Source organism: Schistocerca piceifrons, chromosome 8 (assembly GCF_021461385.2).
Source record: "Schistocerca piceifrons isolate TAMUIC-IGC-003096 chromosome 8, iqSchPice1.1, whole genome shotgun sequence".
In the NCBI taxonomy this organism is placed as follows: Eukaryota; Metazoa; Arthropoda; class Insecta; order Orthoptera; family Acrididae; genus Schistocerca; species Schistocerca piceifrons.
Window position 1 is genome coordinate 480,232,468 of NC_060145.1, and position 27,804 is coordinate 480,260,271.

Genomic DNA, 27,804 nt, shown 5'->3' on the forward strand with positions numbered 1-27,804 from the left:
ATTAGTGTGATTTAGTGTGGTAAAAATGTAAGATATTTAAGCTGGTAATTGCCTGTCAAAATAATGTTGTTTGTCAGATGATGCAGTGGGGGAAGTAAAATGTCTCTCTTTCACATTTCCCCCCCTCAGATGGATATGTGCATCAATTTGTCTGCTTTCTAAAGTCCATTTTTTGTGAACTATCAGAGGTATAATATTTCTGAGATGTCCACAAATATGTGGAAAGGATGCAGTATTTCACAGAATTAATTGAATTTGTTTTTACTGTGTGTACCAAGAAGGATGGATGGTAATAAAATAGTCAATACAAAGTGTATCCCTCTCATTGTAACAATTTTATCACAACAGAGAACTACAGGGATCATGATTTTATTTTCCTCTTACAGGATAATACATTGCTTCACATGAAAAGCTTTGTGTGTGATCAACATTTTATTTATTTATTTATTTATTCATTCATTATTCACCCAGGGATCCTGTGACAGAGATATAGAATGTGCCATCATGATACGAAAATAAATAGTTCAAGAATATACATACACATAGAACACGTAAGAATGCTTTAAGAAGATAGGTCAGTTGATCGCCTTGATGACGGAACCATAGTGTCTGCTGCCTGAAGTGACTTAGGAAAATCATGGAAAAACTAGGTCGGGGTCGGTGGACCGAGCAAGCTCCATCCTTTCGAATATGAGGCCATTGTCTTAACAGCTGCTCTACCTCACTCGGTTAGTCCCAATTGTACAGTGCTATTTGATATCAAGACAGTTTTATTCTTCATCACTGCACAAAACGTGGTCCCTCACTGATGAAACAAGTTTGGACATTTTCAAAAATTTAGTGCCAAGAGGTTCTCGTCTTGTATTAACAGATTCTGCCATAAGGCATATCTGATTAAACAGATTATTGAGTTATAGATTTCACTGTAATATTATTAGACTTAGGACTTTATAGTGTTGCAATGTTTTCAATATTTTTCAAAAAAAAAAAAAATAAATAAATAAATAAAAGTACTGGGGCTAAGATAGTATCACAGCTCAAGTAAGCTCAAACTTGTTTATATTACACTCACTTCATTTCAAAGTTATAAAGATGCTCATTTTTTATGCTGCATAGTTTTTCTAATAAGAAAAGATTTCTCCATCATGAAACAACTAACAAAAAGTGTTGTTATTATTAGGTCACATGGTTCAGACGTTCGCACAAACTGTTTGTTGTTACCAGAGCTACAAACTTGTTGTGCTAAATGAGATAAAAGAACATGACAACCCAACTTTTGTCTTTACCATTCACACAAAAACTTTTCAGTATTATTTGGTTTCTCTGGTGTGTAACTTGTCTTGTTGGTGCAGGACACCCTTTGAATACCCCATCTGAATCCTACATTTGGTCATTCTATCAGTTGTCTAACTCTGATAAAAGAAATAACTTGGCCAGGGTTGCATAAATCCTGGAATCCTCGTGATCATCAGCTTCTTGGCAAACATTGTGTGGATCATTTGTTTTAACTTTCATAGCTCAGTTCTCTGCACAGTGTTAAATCTTTCCTCGTGCACAAGCTTGATGATTTCACATTGAATAGTGAATTGCCAGATCATCATCCTTCTCTTGAGCATTTCTGATTCTACCTATTAGACCATCTGCAATATTAAACAACACATTTACACACAGTGTGAAGATATTAACATTTAAATCTAGAACCAGATTGGTATTTGATGGTAGTGGAATATTCTTCCAAGATTAAAACCCATGTTGTTACTCTTGATGGCAGGTCTTTATTCATGATAATGGAATTTAGCACAGAACAATACAATATTAAACCAAATTTCTTGTAAATACATCCATAGTTTACTTAATGCTTTAACAGTGACTAAGACTTTGAGCTTGTAACTGCTGTATTTTTCTTTTTATGGTGGTGTTTTCTTTTACTTTGCAAGAGGTTCTTCATCATCGGGAGATTTTTGTAGTAATCCAACCTCAAAACCTTCTTTGATCACATTTGTGTATCGTTCAGTTTCATATCTTAGGTTGCAGATTCTTAAAATTGAATGCAGTGAAAACATACCGTAAAGAAGACACATTAAGCTGCAGACTCACTCTTAGGCAGAACTTTTGGCCACAGCCTTCATCAGCAAAAGAGAAACACACACCATTCTTACACATAAGAAGCATACCTTATGCACACATGACCGGCACCTCCAGGATCTCTGGCTGGAATGCAACTACCACGTGGGATGCGGGCAGCAGTCTGAAGGAGGCAAGGAAGCTGAAGGGATAGTAGTGTACAGGTGGGGAGAGAGATGAACGCTGTTGTTTCTCTCGTCTCTCTTCCCATCTGTACACTACTCTCTCTTCCCCTATCCACCCCTTTCAGATTGCTGCTTGCATCCCAAGTGGTAGTTGCATTCCAGCCACAGATGCTGTAGGTGGCGGTCATGTGTGCTTGAGTTGTGCTTGCTTGTGTGTAAGAATCGTGTGTGTTTCTCTTTTGCTGATGAATGCTGTGGCTGAGAGCTCTGTATAAGTATCTTTTAACTGTGCCTGTCTGCAGCTTAATGTATCTTCTTTACGGTAAGTAGCAGTCCGTCTTTTCCTACATTGCTGATATTGATACCTAGAGTTTCCATTGTTTGAATACAATGAAAGGATATCATTGAGCATGTTGAATGCACTTCTTGGCTTGTCTTCAAACTTGTATTCCTTATTATTCCTCAATAAATCACTAGAGGTGTGATGATTGTAGAGTAATTTGACATGAACTTTCTAAAATATCATGTTAGTTCTAGGACATTTTTATTGCTGCAAGAGATTTTAGTTTTGGAAAGTTTCGAATGTTTTTTATCTTCTCAGAAAACTGTTGAATTTGTCCACACAGCATAAAGTATCAGAGAGACATGACAGATCTCTTCAAGATCTGACATTTTGAAAATTAATGTCCAAGCCACATTCTGTTACAATTTTCAGCACTAAACTAAGCTGTTTAAGTGCCTCATTCCCACTCTTCACTAACATTATAATAGCGTCCATATAAACAAGTACGATAATCTCTAGAGTCAATGCCCAAAACACAGTGACAGAGTAAAAAAAAAAAAAAAAAAAAAAAAAAAAATAATTAAAAAAAGCAGGAAAATTTGATAACCCAACTAGACCTTTCTTGAACTATGACCACCCTAAGTGTGTCACTAATTAAATGTGCAATACTGACTTCTCTTAAACATCAGTGTAAAAGAGTGCATTCTTTTGAGGTCTTGTGTTCAAAACACTAGGGCATCTTGTGTTTTAAGTAAAAGAACTTGCATTAAGGACATTGGGTAATGATCATTCATAGTAATTTTGTTTCATTTTCTATAGTGTATACAGATGCAGTACTTCTCATTTTTCTTTTTTACAACAATGACTCGGCTTGCATATTTGGATGAATTGGTTCAATTATTCTTTGATCAAGCCAACCTGTAATTGCTTCAGAACAGTTTCTCTCTCTCCTGGTGACAATCTTTTGGATCTGTTATATGTCGGTCATGATTCCTTCACAGCAGTCTTCATTATGACATCATTGGACTTTGTCTTTTTGTAATGTAAGTAGGAGCTATTGTCATTGTGATCCTCAGTCCAAAGATGAATTTGAAGCAGCTCTCCAATGTAGTAGTATATCCTGTGCAAGCCTCTTCATCTGTGCATAAGTGCTGCAACATTCATTTATTTTAAAACTGATTACTATATTCAAACATTAGCTTCCCCTATAATTTTTTCATCTGCACTTCACTCTGTTACCGAATTGACTGTTTCTTTATACCTCATGGTGTGTTCTTTCAACCAGCCCCTAAATTTATTTTTTACCCAGTTTGATTAAGTAATGTCTCATTTGTTGTTCTATCTGCTCATCTACTCTACAGAAATCTTCTATACCATTACATTTCAAAAGTTTCTGTTCTCTTCTTGACTTAACTGCTTATCATCCACATTTCTTTTCTGTAAAAGGCTGCAATCCAGACAAATACCTTCAGCAAAGAGTTCGTAACACGTAAATTTTTATTCCTAAATTTATAACAACAATGGAACTTCCTGAATCGAATAATAAGTAAAATAAAGGAAATGCAGCCACTCGCCTGCAGCTGACTGGTGTGTGGCTCGTAGAAATATGCAACAGAAAAAAATATTCACACTAACTTTTGAACTCTCACTTGCGCACACCCCCATGACAAGTCAGTCTTGCTGCAGGTTTGGGCATTTAGGTGTGGTTATTTGTGTAGATGCGTGTACTTTTTTTTTTTAAAGAAAGAGCAAGAGCTTGAATATAGTGTGAATACTGTTTTCTGTTGTGTGTGCGTGCGCACACACCTGGTTGCCTTTCTGTAGTTTACATATTATTCTTAAATTTATATTAAGGAATTCAGTTTTTGCAGAAAGTTTTCTTCTTTCTATTGCCAGTCTGTATTTTTTATCGTTTCTGCTTCAACCATCATCAGTTATATTGCTCCCAAATAGCAAAACTTATCAACTACTCTTAGTGTCTTATTTCCTAACCTAATTCTTTGTATGATTTAATTTGACTGCATTCACTATTTCCAGTTAGCGTTGTTTGGTCCTAGATGTTGCCCGCGGCTGCGCTCGCTTGTCAGAAGTTTTGTTATGATGGGTGATAGTGAGTAGGAAAGTTACTAACTTATAAATAACTGGGTACATAGTGGTAAAAATTATATATAAAAACAAAGATGAGGTGACTTACCGAACAAAAGCGCTGGCAGGTCGATAGACACACAAACACACACAAACATACACACAAAATTCAAGCTTTCGCAACAAACTGTTGCCTCATCAGGAAAGAGGGAAGGAGAGGGGAAGACGAAAGGAAGTGGGTTTTAAGGGAGAGGGTAAGGAGTCATTCCAATCCCGGGAGCGGAAAGACTTACCTTAGGGGGAAAAAAGGACAGGTATACACTCGCACACACGCACATATCCATCCACACATACAGACACAAGCAGACATATACATATAGTGGTGTAGATACGTATGCACATATTTATAAATGTATGTAGTGCCACTATGGAGTAAATAGGGAAAGTATTTTTATTATTTTACCATATGTTGAACTTTAGTTAAACATCTTTAGTTGTGCCTTCCTTTGCAAGGACATGTAAGAGTTTTTGAGTTGAATACATAGGAGCCTGTCACAAGGTTTATCTAAATGAACAAAGGCAACTGCCCCAGGGCTATGTAGTCATTCCAAAAGCAATTTTTAGTGGCAGTTGCACTCTTTTAAATTAAGTATAATTGAGGTTTGTGGAATTGAAACACTTTTTTCTATAACTGTGCTGTCAATTATAATAGCCTTAACAACATTTTGGCACTGATGTGTAATTTGTAAGCATGTACTGTTACCCAATTGGGTTACATAAAGATTTCACATTGAGAGGACCAAACACCAACTTTTAATCCAAGTTGATGAGAAGATACTTCTGACAATTCTAGGGAGTCACAAAACTCTGCAGTGTATGATGTGACTTCTTCAATTTCCATAATATAAGGGGTGTTCAAAAAGAAATGAGTCGGAGGCATAATTACAGAAACCAGTACCTGTATGTTAGAAGTATTGACCCTGGCTGTTGAGACACTTGTTCCACTGTGAAACAAGGTGGTGAATGGCTGTCTCATAAAATTCCCGAGACTGCGATGTTAACCAGTTCTGCACGTACAGCTGGACATCGTCGTCAAGAGGTGAATTGTTTGCCCCTCAGAGCCCTTTTAAGGGGACCGAAAATGGTGTAGTCACAGGGAGAGAGGTCCGGACTGTATGGAGGGTGGCCAAAAACCTCCCATTTGGGTTTCTGCAGAAGTGCTGTGGCTGTGTTGGCCATATTAGGCTTTGTATTATTGTGCAGCAGAATGACCCCACATGTGAGATTGTTTGGTTGTTTTGATTTGATCGCTTGGCGAAGGGTGGTCAAGGTTTGTGAGTAACACTGGGCATTCACTGTTGTCCTGTGCTGTAGGAAGTAAATCAGAAGGGGGCATCTTCGTCAAAGAGCAACGTCAGCATAACCTTTTCTGCACTCGTGTGGGCAGTTACGTCCAGCTGTACATGTGGAACTGGTTAACATCGCAGCCCCGGGAATTTTATGAGACAGCCATTCACCGTCTTGTATCACAGTGGGACAAATGTCTGAACAGCTAGGATCAATACTTCTAAAATACAGGTACTGGTTTCTGTAATTATGCTTCCGGCTCATTTCTTTTTGAGTGCCCCTTGTATTATTGATAGAGAGATACTCTATAATTTCTCTTTCTACTTGTGACATAATTTTTTCATTTCTCTGTCCTACAAATTCAGTAGTCAGTACCAAAATTGCCTTTTCACGCAATCATTCTTCATTTCCCATGTTCGCTTGCATTTCATGATAAACCTTTTTTGCCAACATTTCTGTACTGTGAATATTACTGTAATATGAGGGTTGGAACTTAAATAGTGGCAACTATTTATTCACAACTGATATAAAAGAGTTAAATGTTTGCACCTGTTACTGTCCGTCAAAGTAGTCACCAGTGTTGTGTAGAACCCGTTGCCGCGATATGGAAGGCGTAGTATACTGTTAGCAGAGCCTGTTCTGTTGATGGTGTGAATGGAGCGGTCTACTGCCTGTCGAATCTCTGGAACAGTTCTGAAGCAAATGCCACGAAGTGGTTCCTTCATCTTCAGAATCAAATCAAAGCCACAAGGACTTTAGTCTGGGGAGTATGGTGGAGTGTATAGAGTGTACAGTACTTCCCAGTCCCATCGACCGAACAGAGCAGCCACACCTTGCGCTGTATGCACCCATGCATTGTTGTGCAAAGTGGTGGGTGGGTTGTGCAGAAAGTGTCGTCGCTTCTTTCGCAAAGCTGGTCATAGGTGATGCTTCAAAAATGAACAGTAATACTGTGCATTGACGGTCTGCCGTGGATGAATGTAATGTGTTAGGATAACACCATCACAGCTGTACATGAGAATCACCATGACTTTCACCATACTGGGGCTCTGACGCACTTTCAACTTTCGCGGTGACCCATAATGACGCCATTCGTTGGATTGGTGTTTCAGTTTTGGCTCGTGCAATGTGGCTCATGTCCCTTCCAGTGTTAAGATACTGCATAAGAAAGCCTCTCCTTCGCGCTCATTGTGCTCCAAGTGTGTCTGAGCAGTGTCATAACGCATCCATTTCTGCATTTCCGTCAAGTAATGCGGAACCCATCGTGATGCAATTTTTCGCGTGCCCAGGCATTCCTTTAGGATGTGAAGCACAGTCGTATGCGCTAATCCGGTTTCGTGTGCGAGCTCACAAATCATATGTCGTCGATCATTGTCCACTAACGCGGCAGCAGTATGACTTCTTCTTCATAGACGCTAGGACAACCTGCCTGATGCATGTCTGCCACAGTTTGCCGACCTTTGTTGGAGGCTTTTACCCAGCGTTCCACTGTTATGTACGGCAATGCCGATTCCCATGCCTCTTGAAGACCTTGACACTGTCGTGCTGTATGACCTCTGGCACATTCAACCTTGATCCAACTCCGTTGTTCCTGTTTCAAAAACATAGTGAAACTGTTACGTTAGACCACTCACTCACAAGTGACTGCTTTTCCCTCGATTGTGCATATGCTGGTGACATGGGACGGGAGAGTCCACTTGCTCGGGGGGTAAGGTAGGTATGTCAGCAACATGTGCTATCAGCGACAATAGTAGATTCCATTGCATAGTGTCTCCACAGCAGTGTTGCCACTATTTAAGTTCCAACGTATGTATAATCATGTCATTAGCACCAGTTGCATACTGTCCTGATTCTGTGTCTTGTGCTGTTGTAAACACACGAGTTATTAAAATATAGTTTTTAACTTGCTGCCATAAGGTTGACATCTTTATTCATGCATTTACTTAATCTGCCAGGTGCCTTTAGTTGTTACAGGCAGTGTGTCTATAATTACCACCCAATAATAATATCTCTCTCCTGTTATACTTCAGTTGCTTGTAATATCTTGCATTGGACAATTAAGCACTGTAATTGCTCTGTTGGGGACATTGTACATCTATCCCAAACCAGCAGCTTACATTGCTTTAGCATGGTTGCTATTTTACTGATGTTACAAATAGGTGTCTCTTTATGACCTAAGTCCAGTGGCAGCTTAAGTACCGAATGTGCCGTTCGGCCACCATTGAGTAGCACGATAGCTATTCTAGAGGAGGCTTTTGTAACAGAAACTCTTTTATTTTTCCAAATTTGAAATTTTTAATTTGTGATTATATTATCAAAGCTAAATTAAATACAAAATTAAAAATTTAAAAATATGTACTACCTATTACAAAATTGATGCCTTTTTCAAGAAATCAAGTTGAGCACTGAAATAAAATATGGACTTTGCAAAAATTTTTAATAGAATTAATCTGACAAAGAAAGAATGCAGTGCAAATTCTATAATATATGCTTGTGCAGTAATTTGAGCTGTCCTCACATGTCCACGTTCCCCCCTCCAACTGCCCCAGTTTGTGATGATGCATTGCTGCTGAGCATTGCTTGCAGAGGGCTGTGGGCAAAAGCATGCATATATGCATCATGCTATTGAATTAGATGTACGTTATACAGCAAGTTTAATAATGACATAATATGGTTTAGTGACAATATTTTTACCTTTTCATAATATTGTCATTATTCAATCCTGGATTTTCCGTTTTTTTTTATTTTGCTTAATGTTGTTTGTTTTGTGTTGTGTGGTTCATGGTGTGGGTTCCTGTAGTCATGTCCTAGTTCATGAACCACGGGCAACGTATGAATGGCCAAGTAAGTGGTCCCGTCAGTCGGAATACCAGTTACTTTGGAATAAGGCTGGGCATCTCGGACATATTCTGAGTCGTGGTCACCTTTGTGCTCATACGGCAAAGACTGCCAAATCCACCGGTTAGTCCCTCAGCCGTTAGGGGTAAAACCCAATGGGACTCGGGGCAAGTACGGCTCGCAACCTGCTTCCCTGGTACTTTAAATATGATGCTGGCAACAATCAGAGCAAAATGCCTCGGACCTTTGGAGGTGACGGAGACCCACCTCTAACTGACAAACCAGGGACTCCTAAGATACGACTTGGCAAACAAATGATAATGAGATAGGGAGCTATTAATATCAATGGGGGCTACTCTGGGAAGAAGGTAGAGCTGGCAGAGGCTGCAAGTAAGATGGGGCTGGACGTTTTAGCTGTTAGTGACATTCGGGTAAGGGGTGAGAAAGAAGAGGAAGTGGGAGAATACAAGGTCTACCTGTCAGGAGTCAAAGCAGGAATAGCACAATGGGGTGTAGGGCTTCACATCAGGAAAGAAATGGAACCCAGCGTAGTTGCAATAAGGTATGTAAACGCACGACTGATGTGGATAGATTTGACAGTGTCTAGCAAGAAAATTAGGATTGTGTCAGTATATTCGCATTGTGAAGGGACAGATCAAGATAAGATGGATAGTTTTTATGAGGCACTCAGTGATGTAGTTGTTAGAGTAAAGGACAAGGACAGTGTTCTGCTCATGGGTGATTTTAACGCCAGGATTGGAAATCGAACAGAAGGGTATGAAAAGGTTATGGGTAAATTTGGAGAGGATATGGAGGCCAACAGGAACGGGAAACAACTCTTGGATTTCTGTGCCAGTATGGGCTTAGTAATCACAAACTCCTTTTTTAAACATAAGAACATTCACCGGTATACTTGGGAAGGCAGGGGAACCAGATCTGTCATTGACTATATAATAACAGGTCAAGAATTCAGGAAGGCTGTGAGGGACACACGTGTATTCAGGGGATTCTTTGATGACACTGATCATTATTTAATCTGCAGTGAAATTGGGATTGTGAGGCTGAAAGAGCAGGAGGTCAGGTCCATATGTAGGAGGATAAGAGTGGAGAAACTTCAGGATAAGGAAATCAGGCATAAGTACATAACAGCGATCTCAGAAAGGTACCAGTTAGTTGAATGTAGTCAATTACAGTCATTGGAAAAGGAATGGACAAGGTACAGGGACACAGTACTAGAAGTGGCTAAAGAATGTCTTGGAACAGTAGTGTGTAAAAGTAGGATGAAGCAAACAGCTTGGTGGAATGATACAGTCAAGGCAGCCTGTAAAAGGAAAAACAAGGCGTATCAAAAATGGCTACATACCAGAACCCAGGTAGACAGAGAAAGTTATGTTGAAGAAAGAAACAAAGCCAAGCAGATAATTGCAGCATCCAAGAAGAAATCGTGGGAAGACTTTGGAAACAGGTTGGAGACTATGGGTCAAGCTGCTGGAAAACCATTCTGAAGTGTAATTAGCAGTCTTCGATAGGGAGGTAAGAAGGAAATGACAAGTATTTTGGACAGGTCAGGAAAACTGCTGGTGAATCCTGTGGATTCCTTGGGCAGATGGAGGGAATGTTTTGAAGAGTTGCTCAATGTAGGTGAAAATACGATCAGTAATGTTTCAGATTTCGAGGTAGAATGGGATAGGAATGATGATGGAAATAGGATCACATTTGAGGAAGTGGAGAAAATGGTCAATAGATTGCAGTGCAATAAAGCAGCTTGGGTGGATGAAATTAAGTCGGAACTCATCAAATACAGTGGAATGTCAGGTCTTTAACGGCTACACAGGATAATTGAAATGGCCTGGGAGTTGGGACAGGTTCCATCAGACTGGACAAAAGCAGTAATCACACCAATCTTTAAACATGGAAACAGAAAAGATTGTAACAACTACAGAGGTATCTCTTTAATCAGCGTTGTGGGTAAAATCTTCTCAGGTATTGTTGAAAGGAAAGTGCGAGTATTAGTTGAGGACCAATTGGATGAAAATCAGTGTGGGTTTAGGCCTCTTAGAGGTTGTCAGGACTAGATCTTTAGCTTACGGCAAATAATGGAGAAGTGTTATGAATGGAACAGGGAATTGTATCTATGCTTTATAGATCTAGAAAAGGCATATGACCGGGTTCCTAGGAGGAAGTTATTGTCTGTTCTACAAGATTATGGAATTTTGCAAGCAATTAAAGGTCTTTACATGGATAGTCAGGCAGCAGTTAGAGTTGACGGTAAATTGAGTTCATGGTTCAGAGTAGTTTCAGGGGTAAGACAAGGCTGCAACCTGTCTCCACTGTTGTTCATATTATTTATGGATCATATGTTGAAAACAATAGACTGGCTGGGTGAGATTAAGATAGGTGAACACAAAATAAGCAGTCTTGCATATGCGGATGACTTAGTTGTGATGGCAGATTCGATTGAAAGTTTGCAGAGTAATATTTCAGAGCTAGATCAGAAATGTAAGGACTATGGTATGAAGATTAGCATCTCCAAAACGAAAGTAATGTCAATGGGAAAGAAATATAAACGGATTGAGTGCCAAATAGGAGGAACAAAGTTAGAACAGGTGGACAGTTTCAAGTACTTAGGATGCATATTCTCACAGGGTGGCAACATAGTGAAAGAACTGGAAGCGAGGTGTAGCAAAGCTAATGCAGTGAGCACTCAGCTACGATCTGCTCTCTTCTGCAAGAAGGAAGTCAGTACCAAGACTAAGTTATCTGTGCACCGTTCAATCTTTCGACCAACTTTGTTGTATGAGAACGAAAGCTGGGTGGATTCAGGTTACCTACCGTATTTACTCGAATCTAAGCCGCACTTTTTTTCCGGTTTTTGTAATCCAAAAAACCGCCTGTGGCTTAGAATCGAGTGCAACGAAAGCGGAAGTTCTCAAAAATGTTGGTAGGTGCCGCCACAACTAACTTCTGCCGTCGAACATATGTAGCGCTATACAGGCATACTTTGCAGGCACAAAGATAAATATTGGCGCCAAAACCTCTGCATCAGTAAATAAATTTTAAAAAAAGAGGTGGAAGACGAACGTTTTCTCTGCCCCGAGTTTCGACCACTGCATTTTTCATACATTATACAATGAAGTAAATACAAATTACGTATTGTTCATCTTCGAATGTAGCAGCATTTCACCAATGTACTACGAAAATCCGACTGGAAAGACTGTTTTGGATGTTTATCAATATGGCCAACGCTACGTTCTGAATTTTTTCCTACCTGACTACCTGTGAGAAGAGATCGTTGCTAATAGTAATTTTACAAATTGTGAATCACATGCAGTATTCTCTTCACCATAAGAATAATACGAATATAAACATTTTGCCATGTATTCTTTCGTGTTTGCTGCAATCTCATTTAAATCCTGTCTGCCTAATAAACTACGAAACTAGAGTGAGACAACAGCAAACACGGAAGAATATACATATCATGTCATGTTTATATTCATATTATTCTTATGCCTAATAGTGATACAGTCAGAAATGAAGCACGCCAATTGACTAGTTTTTAAATCTACGATGACTCTAATTTCTGAGCAGAATGTAATGTACTAAAGAGGCGTCTGCAAAGATTTTCAAACGGAGAAAAATTTTCGCTAAACTCTCGTTCAGAATAACTTCTATCATACGCAGTCTATTATTTGGTTCTTGTTGATCTTTATCAAAGAAAGCAGCAGTGTAAGTAACAACAAATAGCAGTCTCTTGCCGTTGTTTCGTTTTTTTTAAAATAGCCGCGGTAGTGCGCACAACAGCAAGCCATGCGGCGAGCGGCGACAGGCCGTAAAAACTCATTAACAGAATGCGACAAACAATGCATGACACAGTACAATAATACATTTTTAGCTTAGAGTGACGTAAACACCTATAACAGAGAACGACACCTATCAGATCAAAGAAAAATAAGCAATCAATTCAAACCAAACGTAGCACCTGAAAAAGGAAGGGTACCCGTATAAATACGGACGGAGCCCCTGACGCATAGCAATGGCTGGCTACCTGGTAAAGCTTAACTGCTAAGCTTACGACTCGAACCAAACTATTGTAGGTAGTTGTATCGTCATTCATTCGACCTAAATTGTGTCTCGTATTACAATGGACCAACTTTGTTTCGATTTGGAGGTGCGGCCTAAAACTTTTCTCTCCCCTTGAATTTCGAGTCTCAAATTTCAGGTGCGGCTTAGATTCGGGAAAATTTTTTTTTCCTTGACTTCAAGTCTCATTTTTCAGGTGCGGCTTAGATTCGAGTGCGGCTTAGATTCGAGTAAATACGGTAATCAACAAGGTTGAGGTTACGGATATGAAAGTAGCTAGGATGATTGCAGGTACTAGTAGATGGGAACAATGGCAGGAGGGTGTCCACAATGAGGAAATCAAAGAAAAACTGGGAATTAACTCTATAGATGTAGCAGTCAGGACGAACAGGCTTAGATGGTGGGGTCATGTTACACGCATGGGAGAAGCAAGGTTACCCAAGAGACTCATGGATTCAGCAGTAGAGGGTAGGAGGAGTCCGGGGCAGACCGAGGAGAAAGTACCTGGATTCGGTTAAGAATGATTTTGAAGTAATAGGTTTAACATCAGAAGAGGCACCAATGTTAGCACTGAATAGGGGAACATGGAGGAACTGTATAAGGGGGGTTATGCTCCAGACAGAGCGCTGAAAGGCATAATCAGTTTTAAATGATGATGACGGTTGTGTTCACTAATATAAAAAAAAAAAGTACCATTCCCTACTTCACTCGCTTAGGGGTTAACTTGTTTCTTAACTACCCTATGTCCTTTCCCACAGTTCAAGCCATCTCCTACCAAATTTCATCAAAATCAGTTCAGTGGGATTAGCCATGAAAACATAGCAGACACAGTTACTTTAGCATTTATAATGTTACTACATATGGATCCCACACACTTGAGCAGTATTGTAGGATGGGACACAGAAGTGATACATAAGCAATCTTCTTTGTGGCCTGACTACAATTTGCCAGTATTGTCCCAGAGAACCAAAGTGTGCCACTTGGTTTACCTGTGTGAAGATTCCAAGCTGTATCCCCACAAATTGTTACATCCAAGTATTTTTTACAATGTTGAGCATTTAAAGCAAGTTGTTAAAGTGTATCTAAATAAGTCATGTCATTGTTGCCAACCACACACAAACACACGAAAAGTTGAATGTAAAATTACCACACTTCACCTTTCTGTAGTATGCCAGGCTTGAATAATATTTGACTGCAGGACTGCTCACATGAGTGCACTGCACATCTGGAGCTGTGGATGTATCACAGCTTCTGTCAGGCAATGCTGCTGGTGCTTCTTGTGCAGTGGAATGACGTGGTACTAAGTACTGCCACACCCTTGTAACTGCTATCGAAGAAAGAATTGTATTCTAACTTGCATCTTGCACCTTGCTCATGTGGAGCCATTAATGAGTCACATGTGCTATATGATATATGCTTATAAAGTAATGAATATGGTACAAACACCTGAATATCACCCAGACTGCATGGAGCTTTGGTTGTGCCTAATAGGTTGTGATATGGAACTCTGAGGCCACCTGTAACAGTGCCAAGCCACAAATAATATTGATTTCTTTTGAAATTACTGATATTTTAAAGGCACAAAGATAGACATTGTAATGAAAACTGAAATGTTCCTCACCACTGCCCAAAAAAAAGGGGGGGGGGGGGGGAGAGAGAGAGAGAGAGAGAGAGAGAGAGAGAGAGAGAGAGAGAGAGAGAGAGAGGTGAATGGTGAAAACCCATTTTTCCATTGGCAAATCCTATAGGCCTAACATTAAAAATATAATGAGAACCAGGGACGAAAACATTATTGTGTAACAAGTATGATTCAGTAAAAGTAGTATTTTATCAGTTCTGGTAAATATCGCCCATCTCTAATTCTCTTGTCTGATCCTATCTTCCCTCTGCCCTGTAACACTCAGAGCTGCAGTGCTATTACTGTTATGACCTACCTCACCAAAGGTTGAATGACCTTTGATATCAATGTTGCATGTGAATTGTCGTGCTGCACTACTCAACCTTCTGGATTGGTATAGCAAGAGAAGTAGTTCAGAAAAAGAGGAATTGTTTGACGTCTAATATAAATTTAAGTCCTGAGAGTCTTTTTCAGGAGGTATTTGTTTGGATTGTAGTCTTGTGCAGCAGTGAAACATGCACATAAGTAGTTCAGACATGAAGGGAATAAAAGTTTTTGAAATGTGGCGCAACAAAAGAATAAGAGTATATTGTGGAACTAAAGGAGAGGTACTGAATTCATATTCATCAGTGTTCTGCCCTAGGCACGTCTTTACATGTAGCTCTCCATGCAGTGCTTTCATTTGCTACCTCTTGTTTTCTCATAATTGTTTTCTATCCTTATACTATCCACCACCTAGTACTGTCTGCAGCTTTTTCTTCTTTTATTCACCGTTCTTTCGTAGCATCCATCAGTAAACAATCTCTTCTCATCCAATTTCCAAACCAGTGGTGTTTTCTCATACTGATTACCTTTAAAACTCCTCTCTCTTCTCAACACATCATTTCTCTCTGCGTCAACCCATTTTATCCCTTCCATCCTCCTCCAAATCCACATCTCAGTTGCTTGTATTCTTCTTTCATCAGTATTCTTCCTCAGCTCTGTGTAATGTCATGCTCCATAAAAGTACCCTTTGCCAGGCTCTTCCTCAGGTTCCTGTCCATGCATCCACATAGAAGCCTCCCTTTCTTATTAAATGCTGTCTTGGGAATTGCTGTATGCATTTTCACCTCCTTATTGTGTCTCGTGTTCTGTAATTATGCTTCCCATATATTTGAAAAAACTAACTTCTTGTATATATTCCTGTAATAACTTTATAGTCGTTCTTACGTTTCTTGCACTGATCGCCATACATTATGTCTTTTTCTTATGAATTCACATTTAGAATTCCTCATAGCTCTTATGTAATTAGGGTTGCCACAAGTTCTGGAAATCACGTAATTTCAAACGTATCTGAAATATCGGGGGGGGGGGGGGGGGGGGGGGGGGGGGGGGGGGAATAACTTAGTTTTTGTGTCAGTAGTATGAAATTGTTTGTTTACTGTCACTATATATATATATATAAATACAAAGATGAGGTGACTTACCGAACAAAAACGCTGGCAGGTCGATAGACACACAAACATACACACAAAATTCAAGCTTTCGCAACAAATTGTTGCCTCATCAGGAAAGAGGGAAGGAGAGGGGAAGACGAAAGGAAGTGGGTTTTAAAGGAGAGGGTAAGGAGTCATTCCAATCCCGGGAGCGGAAAGACTTACCTTAGGGGGAAAAAAGGACAGGTATACACTCGCACACACGCACATATCCATCCACACATACAGACACAAGCAGACATATTTAAAGACAAAGAGTTTGGGCAGAGATGTCAGTCGAGGCAGAAGTGTAGAGGCAAAGAAGTTGTTGAAAGACAGTGAGGTTATGAGTGGCGGCAACTTGAAATTAGCGGAGATTGAGGCCTGGCGGATGACGAGAAGAGAGGATATACTGAAGGGCAAGTTCCCATCTCCGGAGTTCGGATAGGTTGGTGTTGGTGGGAAGTATCCAGATAACCCGGACGGTGTAACACTGTGCCAAGATGTGCTGGCCGTGCACCAAGGCATGTTTAGCCACAGGGTGATCCTCATTACCAACAAACACTGTCTGCCTGTGTCCATTCATGCGAATGGACAGTTTGTTGCTGGTCATTCCCACATAGAATGCGTCACAGTGTAGACAGGTCAGTTGGTAAATCACGTGGGTGCTTTCACACGTGGCTCTGCCTTTGATCGTGTACACCTTCCGGGTTACAGGACTGGAGTAGGTAGTGGTGGGAGGGTGCATGGGACAGGTTTTGCATCGGGGGCGGTTACAGGATAGGAGCCAGAGGGTAGGGAAGGTGGTTTGGGGATTTCATAGGGATGAACTAACAGGCACATACTCCCGACGATCAAGTACCACGGTCGTGGAACCCTTGTCTGCCGGAAGAATGATGATGGATCGGTCAGCCTTCAGATCACGGATAGCCTGGGCTTCAGCAGTGTGATGTCAGCTTTCAGACAACACCACATACAAAGTTTGCCAAGGTAACCCCATTCCCGATGTCCAGGCCGGAGCTTCAAGGAATCCTCAGAACCTTAGGCCCCCTGCAAAACCTTTCACCTGACTCATCAACCTCCTGACCCCACGACACCCCCGCACCCCTACCTTCTACCTTCTTCCTAAAATCCACAAACCCAATCATCCGGCCGCCCCATTGTAGCTGGTTACCAAGCCCCCACAGAACGTATCTCTGCCTACGTAGATCAACACCTTCAACCCATTACATGCAGTCTCCCATCCTTCATCAAGGACACCAACCACTTCCTTGAACGCCTGGAATCCTTACCCAATCTGTACCCCCGGAAACCATCCTTGTAACCATTGATGCCACGTCTTATACACAAATATTCCGCACGTCCAGGCCTCGCTGCGATGGAGCATTTCCTTTCACGCCGATCACCTGCCACCCTACCTAAAACCTCTTTCCCATCACCTTAGCCAGCTTCATCCTGACCCACAACTTCTTCACTTTTGAAGGCCAGACATACCAACAATTAAAGGGAACAGCCATGGGTACCAGGATGGCCCCCTCGTACGCCAACCTATTCATGGGTCGCTTAGAGGAAGCCTTCTTGGTTACCCAAGTCTGCCACCCAAAGTTTGGTACAGATTTTATTGATGACATCTTCATGATCTGGACTCACAGTGAAGAAGAACTCCAGAATTTCCTCTCCAACCTCAACTCCTTTGGTTCCATCAGTTTCACCTGGTCCTACTCCAAATCCCATGCACTTTCCTTGACGTTGACCTCCACCTGTCCAATGGCCAACTTCACACGTCTGTCCACATCAAACCCACCAACAAGCAACAGTACCTCCATTATGACAGCTGCCACCCATTCCACATCAAACGGTCCCTTCCCTACAGCCTAGGTCTTCGTGGCAAACGAATCTGCTCCAGTCCGGATCCCTGAATCATTACACCAACAACCTGAAAACAGCTTTCGCATCCCGCAACTACCCTCCCGACCTGGTACAGAAGCAAATAAACCAGAGCCACTTCCTCGTCCCCTCAAACCCAGAATCCCCCACAGAAGAACCACAAAAGTGCCCCACTTGTGACAGGATACTTTCCGGGACTGGACCAGACTCTGAATGTGGCTCTCCAGCAGGGATACGACTTCCTCAAATCCTGCCCTGAAATGAGATCCATCCTTCATGAAATCCTCCCCACTCCGCCAAGAGTGGTCTTTCCGCCGTCCACCTAACCTTCGTAACCTGTTAGTTCATCCCTATGAAATCCCCAAACCACCTTCCCTACCCTCTGGCTCCTATCCTTGTAACCGCCCCCGATGCAAAACCTGTCCATGCACCCTCCCACCACTACCTACTCCAGTCCTGTAACCCGGAAGGTGTACACGATCAAAGGCAGAGCCACGTGTGAAAGCACCCACGTGATTTACCACTGACCTGTCTACACTGTGACGCATTCTATGTGGGAATGACCAGCAACAAACTGTCCATTCGCATGAATGGACACAGGCAGACAGTGTTTGTTGGTAATGAGGATCACCCTGTGGCTAAGCATGCCTTGGTGCACGGCGAGCACAATCTTGGCACAGTGTTACACCGTCCGGGTTATCTGGATACTTCCCACCAACACCAACCTATCCGAACTCCGGAGATGGGAACTTGCCCTTCAGTATATCCTCTCTTCTCGTCATCGCCAGGCCTCAATCTCCGCTAATTTCAAGTTGCCGCCACTCATACCTCACCTGTCTTTCAACAACTTCTTTGCCTCTACACTTCTGCCTCGACTGACATCTCTGCCCAAACTCTTTGTCTTTAAATATGTCTGCTTGTGTCTGTATGTGTGGATGGATATGTGCGTGTGTGCGAGTGTATAACCTGTCCTTTTTTCCCCCTAAGGTAAGTCTTTCCGCTCCCGGATTGGAATGACTCCTTACCCTCTCCTTTAAAACCCACTTCCTTTCATCTTCCCCTCTCCTTCCCTCTTTCCTGATGAGGCAACAATTTGTTGCGAAAGCTTGAATTTTGTGTGTATGTTTGTGTTTGTTTGTGTGCTATCGACCTGCCAACGCTTTTGTTTGGTAAGTTTCATCATCTTTCTTTTTAGATTATTTTTCCCAGCGTGGAATGTTTCAATGAAAGTGCTGGCAGGTCGACAGACACACAACATACACACAAAATTCAAGCTTTCGCAACAAACTGTTGCCTCATCAGGAAAGAGGGAAGGAGAGGGAAAGACGAAAGGATGTGGGTTTTAAGGAGAGGGTAAGGAGTCATTCAATCCCAGGAGCGGAAAGACTTATCTTAGGGGGAAAAAAGGACGGGTACACACACACACACACACACACACACACACCACACACACAAGCAGACATATTTAAAGACAAAGAAACTCTTTGTCTTTAAATATGTCTGCTTGTGTCTGTATATGTTGTGTGTGTGTGTGTGTGTGTGTGTGTTGTGTGTGTGTGTACCCGTCCTTTTTTCCCCCTAAGGTAAGTCTTTCCGCTCCCGGGATTGGAATGACTCCTTACCCTCTCCCTTAAAACCCACATCCTTTCGTCTTTCCTCTCCTTCCCTCTTTCCTGATGAGGCAACAGTTTGTTGCGAAAGCTTGAATTTTGTGTGTATGTTTGTGTTTGTGTGTCTGTCGACCTGCCAGCACTTTCATTTGGTAAGTCACATCATCTTTGTTTTTAGATATATTTTTCCTACGTGGAATGTTTCCCTCCATTATACACACTAGCAAGTAGATCTCATGCACACATGACTGGCAATTTCCAGCTGCTCTACACAGAAGACAACTGTGTCATGTCGAACGGAAGCAGGAGGAGATTGTGTGGGGATGAATGGAATGGAATGGACGAGAAGATGAGGAGGGAAGGAGAAAAGATGGGTGGATGTGTTTGGTAGAAGTAGTACCCAGTGAAGATCAAGAGATGTGAAATGGAGGAGGAGACATGACAGTTGACAGAATCTATTGGCTGGGGGAACACTAAGTTACCGTATGTTGAGGCGGAGAAGATTTTGGAAGTGAAAATGTGTTGTAAGGATAACTCCATCTGTGCAATTCAGAAAAGCTGGAGGTGGATGGTGGTATCCAAACGACACAGGTTGTGAACCAGCCATTGAAATCAAGCTTGTTATGTGATCTTTCCCCCCTTTCCACCTAACCACATTTGATTGCATTCCAGGAATACATGACATTATGTCTTTTTCTTATTGATTCACATTTAGAATTCCTCACAGTTTGTAATCAGGATTGCCACAAGTTCTGGAAATCAGGGAATTTCAAACGTATTCGGAAATATCAGGGAAATTTGAAAAAATGGAAAAATTTCATTTTCAGCTGAAGTCATCTTCAGAAAGGAAAAGGAAACACACACACACACACACACACACACACACACACACACACACACACACACACACACATATATATATTCACACTAGCAAGTAGATCTCATGCTCTTACTTACGGTCCACCTCACCACAGCCATGCCACTTTCTTGGATGTTGACCTCCTGCTCTCTGATGGCTTCATCCACATCTCTGTACACATTAAAGCCACCAACAGTACTTGGATTTTGACAGCTGCTCTCTCTTCGATAAGTAGTATCCACAGTGACGCGAACTCCCTTGTCCAGTGTGCTGAAGATCTCCTAATGACCTTCTTGGACGGGCACTATTCCCCAGACTTTGTCCACAAACATATTCCCCCCCCCCCCCCCCCCCCCCTCCTCCCACACACACACACACACACAAATCTTCCCCAACCCCCAAGTATCAGCTACAAAGAGTGCTCCCTTTATCACCGAATACTGCCCTGGATTGGAATCAAAGAACCTCATCGTTCATTGGTGGCTTTCATTATATCTATTATCAAGGCATGGAAGTGAAACATGGATGATAAATAGTTTAGACAAGAAGAGAATAGAAGCTTTCGAAATGTGGTGCTACAGAAGAATGCTGAAGATTAGATGGGTAGATCACATAACTAATGAGGAGGTATTGAATAGAATTGGGGAGAAGGGAAATTTGTGGCACAACTTGACTAGAAAAAGGGATCACTTGGTAGGACATATTCTGAGGCATCAAGGGTTCACCAATTTAGTATTGGAGGGCAGCATGGAGGGTAAAAATCTTAGAGGGAGACCAAGAGATGAATACACTTAACAGATTCAGAAGGATGTAGGTTGCAGTAGGTACTGGGAGACGAAGGAGCTTGCACAGGATAGAGTAGCATGGAGAGTTGCAGCAAACCAGCCTCTGGATTGAAGACCACAACACCAACAATAACGCCTGAAATGAGGGACATTCTACCCAATATCCTGCCCCAACCTCCCAAAGCAGTGGTCCCATCCAGCCCCACAACATCCTTGGCCATCTCTATGCCATTCCAATCCCAACATTTTGCCGCAGGGATCATATCCCTGTGGAAGGTCCATGTGTAAGACCTGCCTTATCCACCCGCCCAGCACTTCCTACTCTTCTGCTGTCACAAGCTTATCGTACCCCACCACAAGCTGGGCCACCTGTGAAAGGAGCCCTGTCGTGTGTGTGTGTGTGTGTGTGTGTGTGTGTGTGTGGTGTGTGTGTGTGTGTGTCCCTTTTCCCCCCCAAGGTCAGTCTTTCCACTCCCGGAATTGGAATGACTCCTTACCCTCTCTTTAAAACCCACATCCTTTCGTTTTTCCCTCTCCTCCCTCTTTCCTGGTGAAGCAACCATGGTTGCGAAAGCTTGAATTTTGTGTGTGTGTTTGTGTTTGTTTGTGTGTCCATCAACATACCAACGCTTATGTATAAAACAAACATGATGTAACTTACCAAACGAAAGCGTTGGTATGTTGATAGGCACACAAACACACGACACACACACACACACACACACACACCACAAAATTCAAGCTTTCACAACCCACAGTTGCTTCATCAGGTAAGAGGGAAGGAGAGGGAAAGATGGAAGGATGTGGGTTTCAAGGGAGAGAGTAAGGAGTCATTCCAGTCATGAGAGCAGAAAGACTTACCTTAGGGGGAAAAAGGACAGGTATACCCGCACGCGCACACATCCATCCGCACATATACAGACACAAGCAGACATTTGTAAAGGCAAAAGAGTTTGGCAGAGATGTCAGTCGAGGGGGAAGTACAGAGCAAAGATGTTGTTGAATGACAGGTGAGGTATGAGCGGCGGCAACTTGAAATTAGTAGAGATTGAGGCCTGGTGGTTAACGGGAGAGAGGATATACTGAAGGACAAGTTCCCATCTCCGGAGTTCTGACAGGTTGGTGTTAGTGGGAAGTATCCAGATAACCCGGACGGCGTAACACTGTGCCAGAAAGCTTCACAGTGTAGGCAGGTCAGTTGGTAAATCACGTGGGTGCTTTCACACGTGCTCTGCCTTTGATCGTGTACACCTTCCGGTTTAAGGACTGGAGTAGGTGGTGGTGGGGAGGGTGCATGGGACAGGTTTTTCACCCGAGGGGTGGTTACAAAGGTAGGAGTCAGAGGGTAGGATTAACCAAGAGGTTACGAAGGTTAGGTGGATGGCGGAAAGACACTCTTGGTGGAGTGGGGAGGATTTTATGAAGGATGGATCTCATTTCAGGGCAGGATTTGAGGAAGTCGTATCCCTGCTGGAGAGCCACATTCAGAGTCTGATCCGTCCCGGAAAGTATCCATGTCACAAGTGGGGCACTTTTGGGGTTCTTCTGGTGGAAGGTTCTGGGTTTGAGGGGAAGAGGAAGTGGCTCTGGTTATTTGTTTCTGTACCAGTCGGGAGGGTTGTTGCGGGTTGCGAAAGCTGTTTTCAGGCTGTTGGTTCAGGGATTCACGACTGGAGCAGATTCGTTTGCCATGAAGACCTAGGCTGTAGGGAAGGGACCGTTTGATATGGAATGGGTGGCAGCTGTCATAATGGAGCTACTGTTGCTTGTTGGTGGGTTTGATGTGGACGGATGTGTGAAGCTGGCCATTGGACAGATGGAGGTCAACGTCAAGGAAAGTGGCATGGGATTTGGAGTAGGGACCAGGTGAATCTGATGGCACCAAAGGAGTTGAGCTTGGAGAGGAAATTCTGGAGTTCTTCACTGTGAGTCCAGATCATGAAGATGTCATCAATAAATCTGTACCAAACTTTGGGTTGGCAGGCCTGGGCAACCAAGAAGGCTTCCTCTAAGCGACCCATAAATAGGTTGGCGTATGAGGGGGCCATCCTGGTGCCCATGGCTGTTCCCTTTAATTGTTGGTATGTCTGGCCTTCGAAAGTGAAGAAGTTGTGAGTCAGGATGAACCTGGCTAAGGTAATGAGGAAAGAGGTTTAGGTAGGGTGGCAGGTGATCGGCATGAAAGGAAGTTCTCCATCACAGCGAGGCCCTGGACATGTGGAATATTTGTGTATAAGGAAGTGGCATCAATGGTTACAAGGATGGTTTCTGGGGTACCAGATTGAGTAAGGATTCCAGGCATTCGAGAAAGTGGTTGGTGTCTTTGATGAAGGATGGGAGACTGCATGTAATGGGTTAAAGGTGTTGATCTGCGTAGGCAGTGATACGTTCTGTGGGGGCTTGGTAACCAGCTAAATGGGGCGGCCGGGATGATTGGGTTGTGAATTTAGGAAGTAGGTAGAAGGTAGGGGTGCGGGTGTCGGTGGGGTCAGGAGGTTGATGGAGTCAGGTGAAAGGTTTTGTAGGGGGCCTAAGGTTCTGAGGATTCCTTGAAGCTCCGCCTGGACATCAGGAATGGGATTACCTTGGAAAACTTTGTGTGTAGTGTTGTCTGAAAGCTGATGCAGTCCCTCAGCCACATACTCCTGACGATAAAGTACCACGGTTGTGAACCCTTGTCCGCCGGAAGAATGACAATGGATCAGTCAGCCTTCAGATCACAGATAGCCCGGGCTTCAGCAGTGGTGATGTTGAGAGTAGGATTAAGGTTTTTCAAGAAGGATTGAGAGGCAAGGCTGGAAGTGAGAAATTCCTGGAAGGTTTGGAGAGGTGATTTCGAGGAAGAGGACGTGGGTCCTGCTTGATGGAGGACGGAACTGTTCCAGGCAGGGTTCAATTTGGATAGTGTCTTGGGGAGTTGGATCATTAGGAGTAGGATTATTTTTCTTCATGGCAAAGTGATATTTCCAGCAGAGTGTACGAGTGTCGGACAGTAAATCTTTGATGAGGGTTGTTTGGTTGAATCTGGGAGTAGGGCTGAAGGTGAGGCCTTTGGATGGGACAGAGGTTTCGGATTGGGAGAGAGGTTTGGAGGAAAGGTAACTGCTGAATTAGGTTGTTGTGGTTCCAGATTGTATTGATTAGAATTTTGAGGTTTTGGGGGGAGTGGAGCTGGAAGTGGGAGATTGAGTAGATGGGAGAGACTGGGTCTATGTGCAATGAGACGAGGTTGAGGTTTGCTGGAAAGGTTGTGGAGGGTGAGTGAGTTGCCTTTCCGGAGGTGGGAAACCAGGAGATTGGATAGTTTTTTGAGGTGGAGGGTGGCATGCTGTTCTAATTTGTGTTGTCCTGTAGGAGGATGCTCTGAACAGCCAGTGTGGATGTGGGAGAGGAAAGATTGAGGACTTTTATTAAGGATAGGAGTTGACGGGTGTGTTCATTGGCTGAGTTGATGTGTAGGTGAAGGATTAGGTGGGTGAGGGCTATGGATTGTTCAGTTTGGAACTGGTATAGGCACTGATGCAAAGAAGGGTTACACCAGAGATGGGAACTTTAAGTGTGAGGCCTGGGACTTATCAGTACAACACATTCTTCTGTCCTGATATCGTTCTGGCTTCGGCGTATGGTAACCTTTTGTTACCACACCCTGCACCCAATAGTTTCCGTTCTCTCTGTCCTATCACCTTCTCCCAATTCACCTCACCTCACCCTTATTGGGCCACCTCTCTACCAATGTACCAACAAATATTTTTACTTCCCTGATCTTCTCCTTTCTATCCCTTCCCCTTCCCCTTCCCCTCCCTCTCCCTCTCCCTCTCCCTCTCCCTCTCCCTCTCCCTCTCCCTCTCCCTCTCCTCTCCCTCTCCCTCTCCCTCTCCCTCTCCCTCTCCCTCTCCCTCTCCCTCTCCCTCTCCCTCTCCCTCTCCCTCTCCCTCTCCCTCTCCCTCTCCCTCTCCCTCTCCCTCTCCCTCTCCCTCTCCCTCTCCCTCTCCTCTCCCTCTCCCTCTCCCTCTCCCTCTCCCTCTCCCTCTCCCTCTCCCTCTCCCTCTCCCTCTCCCTCTCCCTCTCCCCTCTCCCTCTCCCTCTCCCTCTCCCTCTCCCCCCCCCCCATCTAACCCCCACGACTGCACCTAGTGGCTCTGCCCTGTCCCAGCATGTCTTTGTGTGCTCCCACAAGTAGCACCTGACCAGTGTCCATTCCTATCCTGCTATCCCTGCCTCCAGCCCCCCCCCCCCTCCCCCCATCCTTCTCCCCAGCCCAGCCTCATCATGATGTCCACCACCGATTTTGCTTCTCTCATCTACATCTACATCTACATCTACATCTACATCTACATCTACATTTACATTGATACTCCGCAAGCCACCCAACGGTGTGTGCGGAGGGCACTTTACGTGCCACTGTCATTACCTCCCTTTCCTGTTCCAGTCGCGTATGGTCCGCGGGAAGAACGACTGTCTGAAAGCCTCCGTGCGCGCTCTAATCTCTCTAATTTTACATTCGTGATCTCCTCGGGAGGTATAAGTAGGGGGAAGCAATATATTCGATACCTCATCCAGAAACGCACCCTCTCGAAATCTGGCGAGCAAGTTACAACCGCGATGCAGAGCGCCTCTCTTGCAGAGTCTGCCACTTGAGTTTATTAAACATCTCCGTAACGCTATCACGGTTACCAAATAACCCGGTAATGAAACGCGCCGCTCTTCTTTGGATCTTCTCTATCTCTTTCGTCAACCCGACCTGGTACGGATCCCACACTGATGAGCAATACTCAAGTATAGGTCGAACGAGTGTTTTGTAAGCACCTCCTTTGTTGATGGACTACATTTTCTAAGCACTCTCCCATGATCTCAACCTGGTACCCGCCTTACCAACATTAATTTTATATGATCATTCCACTTCAAATCGTTCCGCACGCATACTCCCAGATATTTTACAGACGTAACTGCTACCAGTGTCGTTCCGCTATCATATAATCATACAATAAAGGATCCTTCTTTCATCATGCACAATTGCTCACAGTCCGCCTCAGAGGCTAGAAGCATTGGTCATGTGTGCGACTTGTGCTTTGTGTGTGTGTGTGTGTGTGTGTGTGTGTGTGTGGGTGTGTGGGTGTTTTTTTTTTGGAGGAGGCTTTTTGGAGAAAGCTCACTTGTTTAGCTGTCTTTTTGTTGTGCTGTCTGTCACTCAGCATATCTGCTCTATGGTGAATAGCATTCTATCCTTTTCAAAATATCATCAGTTTCAACATACACTCCTCCTGTCTGTTGTTATTGTTCTCCTTCTATCTGTTCCATTCTTTCCCTTCTTCTCACATACCTTGTATTCCCATTTCTCTTGCATGTATTCTGTGTTTGTTCTCCTATATAACATTTGCATTGAGGTGAGGGTCAGGAGGTACACTCCTGGAATTGAAATAAGAACACCGTGAATTCATTGTCCCAGGAAGGGGAAACTTTATTGACACATTCCTGGGGTCAGATACATCACATGATCACACATGACAGAACCACAGGCACATAGACACAGGCAACAGAGCATGCACAATGTCGGCACTAGTACAGTGTATATCCATCTTTCGCAGCAATGCAGGCTGCTAGTCTCCCATGGAGACGATCGTAGAGACGCTGGATGTAGTCCTGTGGAACGGCTTGCCATGCCATTTCCACCTGGCGCATCAGTTGGACCAGCGTTCGTGCTGGACGTGCAGACCGTGTGAGACGACGCTTCATCAGTCCCAAACATGCTCAATGGGGGACAGATCCGGAGATCTTGCTGGCCAGGGTAGTTGACTTACACCTTCTAGAGCACGTTGGGTGGCACGGGATACATGCAGACATGCATTGTCCTGTTGGAACAGCAAGTTCCCTTGCCGGTCTAGGAATGGTAGAACGATGGGTCGATGACGGTTTGGATGTACCGTGCACTATTCAGTGTCCCCTCGACGATCACCAGTGGTGTACGGCAGTGTAGGAGATCGCTCCCCACACCATGATGCCGGGTGTTGGCCCTGTGTGCCTCAGTCGTATGCAGTCCTGATTGTGGCGCTCACCTGCACGGTGCCAAACACGCATACGACCATCATTGGCACCAAGCAGAAGCGACTCTCATCGCTGAAGACGACACGTCTCCATTCGTCCCTCCATTCACGCCTGTCGCGACCACCACTGGAGGCGGGCTGCACGATGTTGGGGCGTGCGCGGAAGACGGCCTAACGGTGTGCGGGACCGTAGCCCAGCTTCGTGGAGACGGTTGCGAATGGTCCTCGCCGATACCCCAGGAGCAACAGTGTCCCTAATTTGCTGGAAGTGGCGGTGCGGTCCCCTACGGCACTGCGTAGGATCCTACGGTCTTGGCGTGCATCCGTGCGTCGCTGCGGTCCGGCCCCAGGTCGACGGGCACGTGCACCTTCCGCCAACCACTGGCGACAACATCGATGTACTGTGGAGACCTCACGCCTCACGTGTTGAGCAATTCGGCGGTACGTCCACCCGGCCTCCCGCATGCCCACTATACGCCCTCGCTCAAAGTCCGTCAACTGCACATACGGTTCACGTCCACGCCGTCGCGGCATGCTACCAGTGTTAAAGACTGCGATGGAGCTCCGTATGCCACGGCCAACTGGCTGACACTGACGGCGGCGGTGCACAAATGCTGCGCAGCTAGCGCCATTCGACGGCCAACACCGCGGTTCCTGGTGTGTCCGCT

The 27,804-nt window shown here is 43.7% G+C and overlaps 1 protein-coding gene across 1 annotated transcript in view; it reads left to right on the forward strand.

Annotated features, from left to right (window-relative positions):
• The window catches only part of LOC124712473 (ubiquitin carboxyl-terminal hydrolase 32), a 233,462-nt gene that overhangs the window by 19,934 nt on the left and 185,724 nt on the right, over window positions 1-27,804 (forward strand). The window lies entirely within an intron of this gene.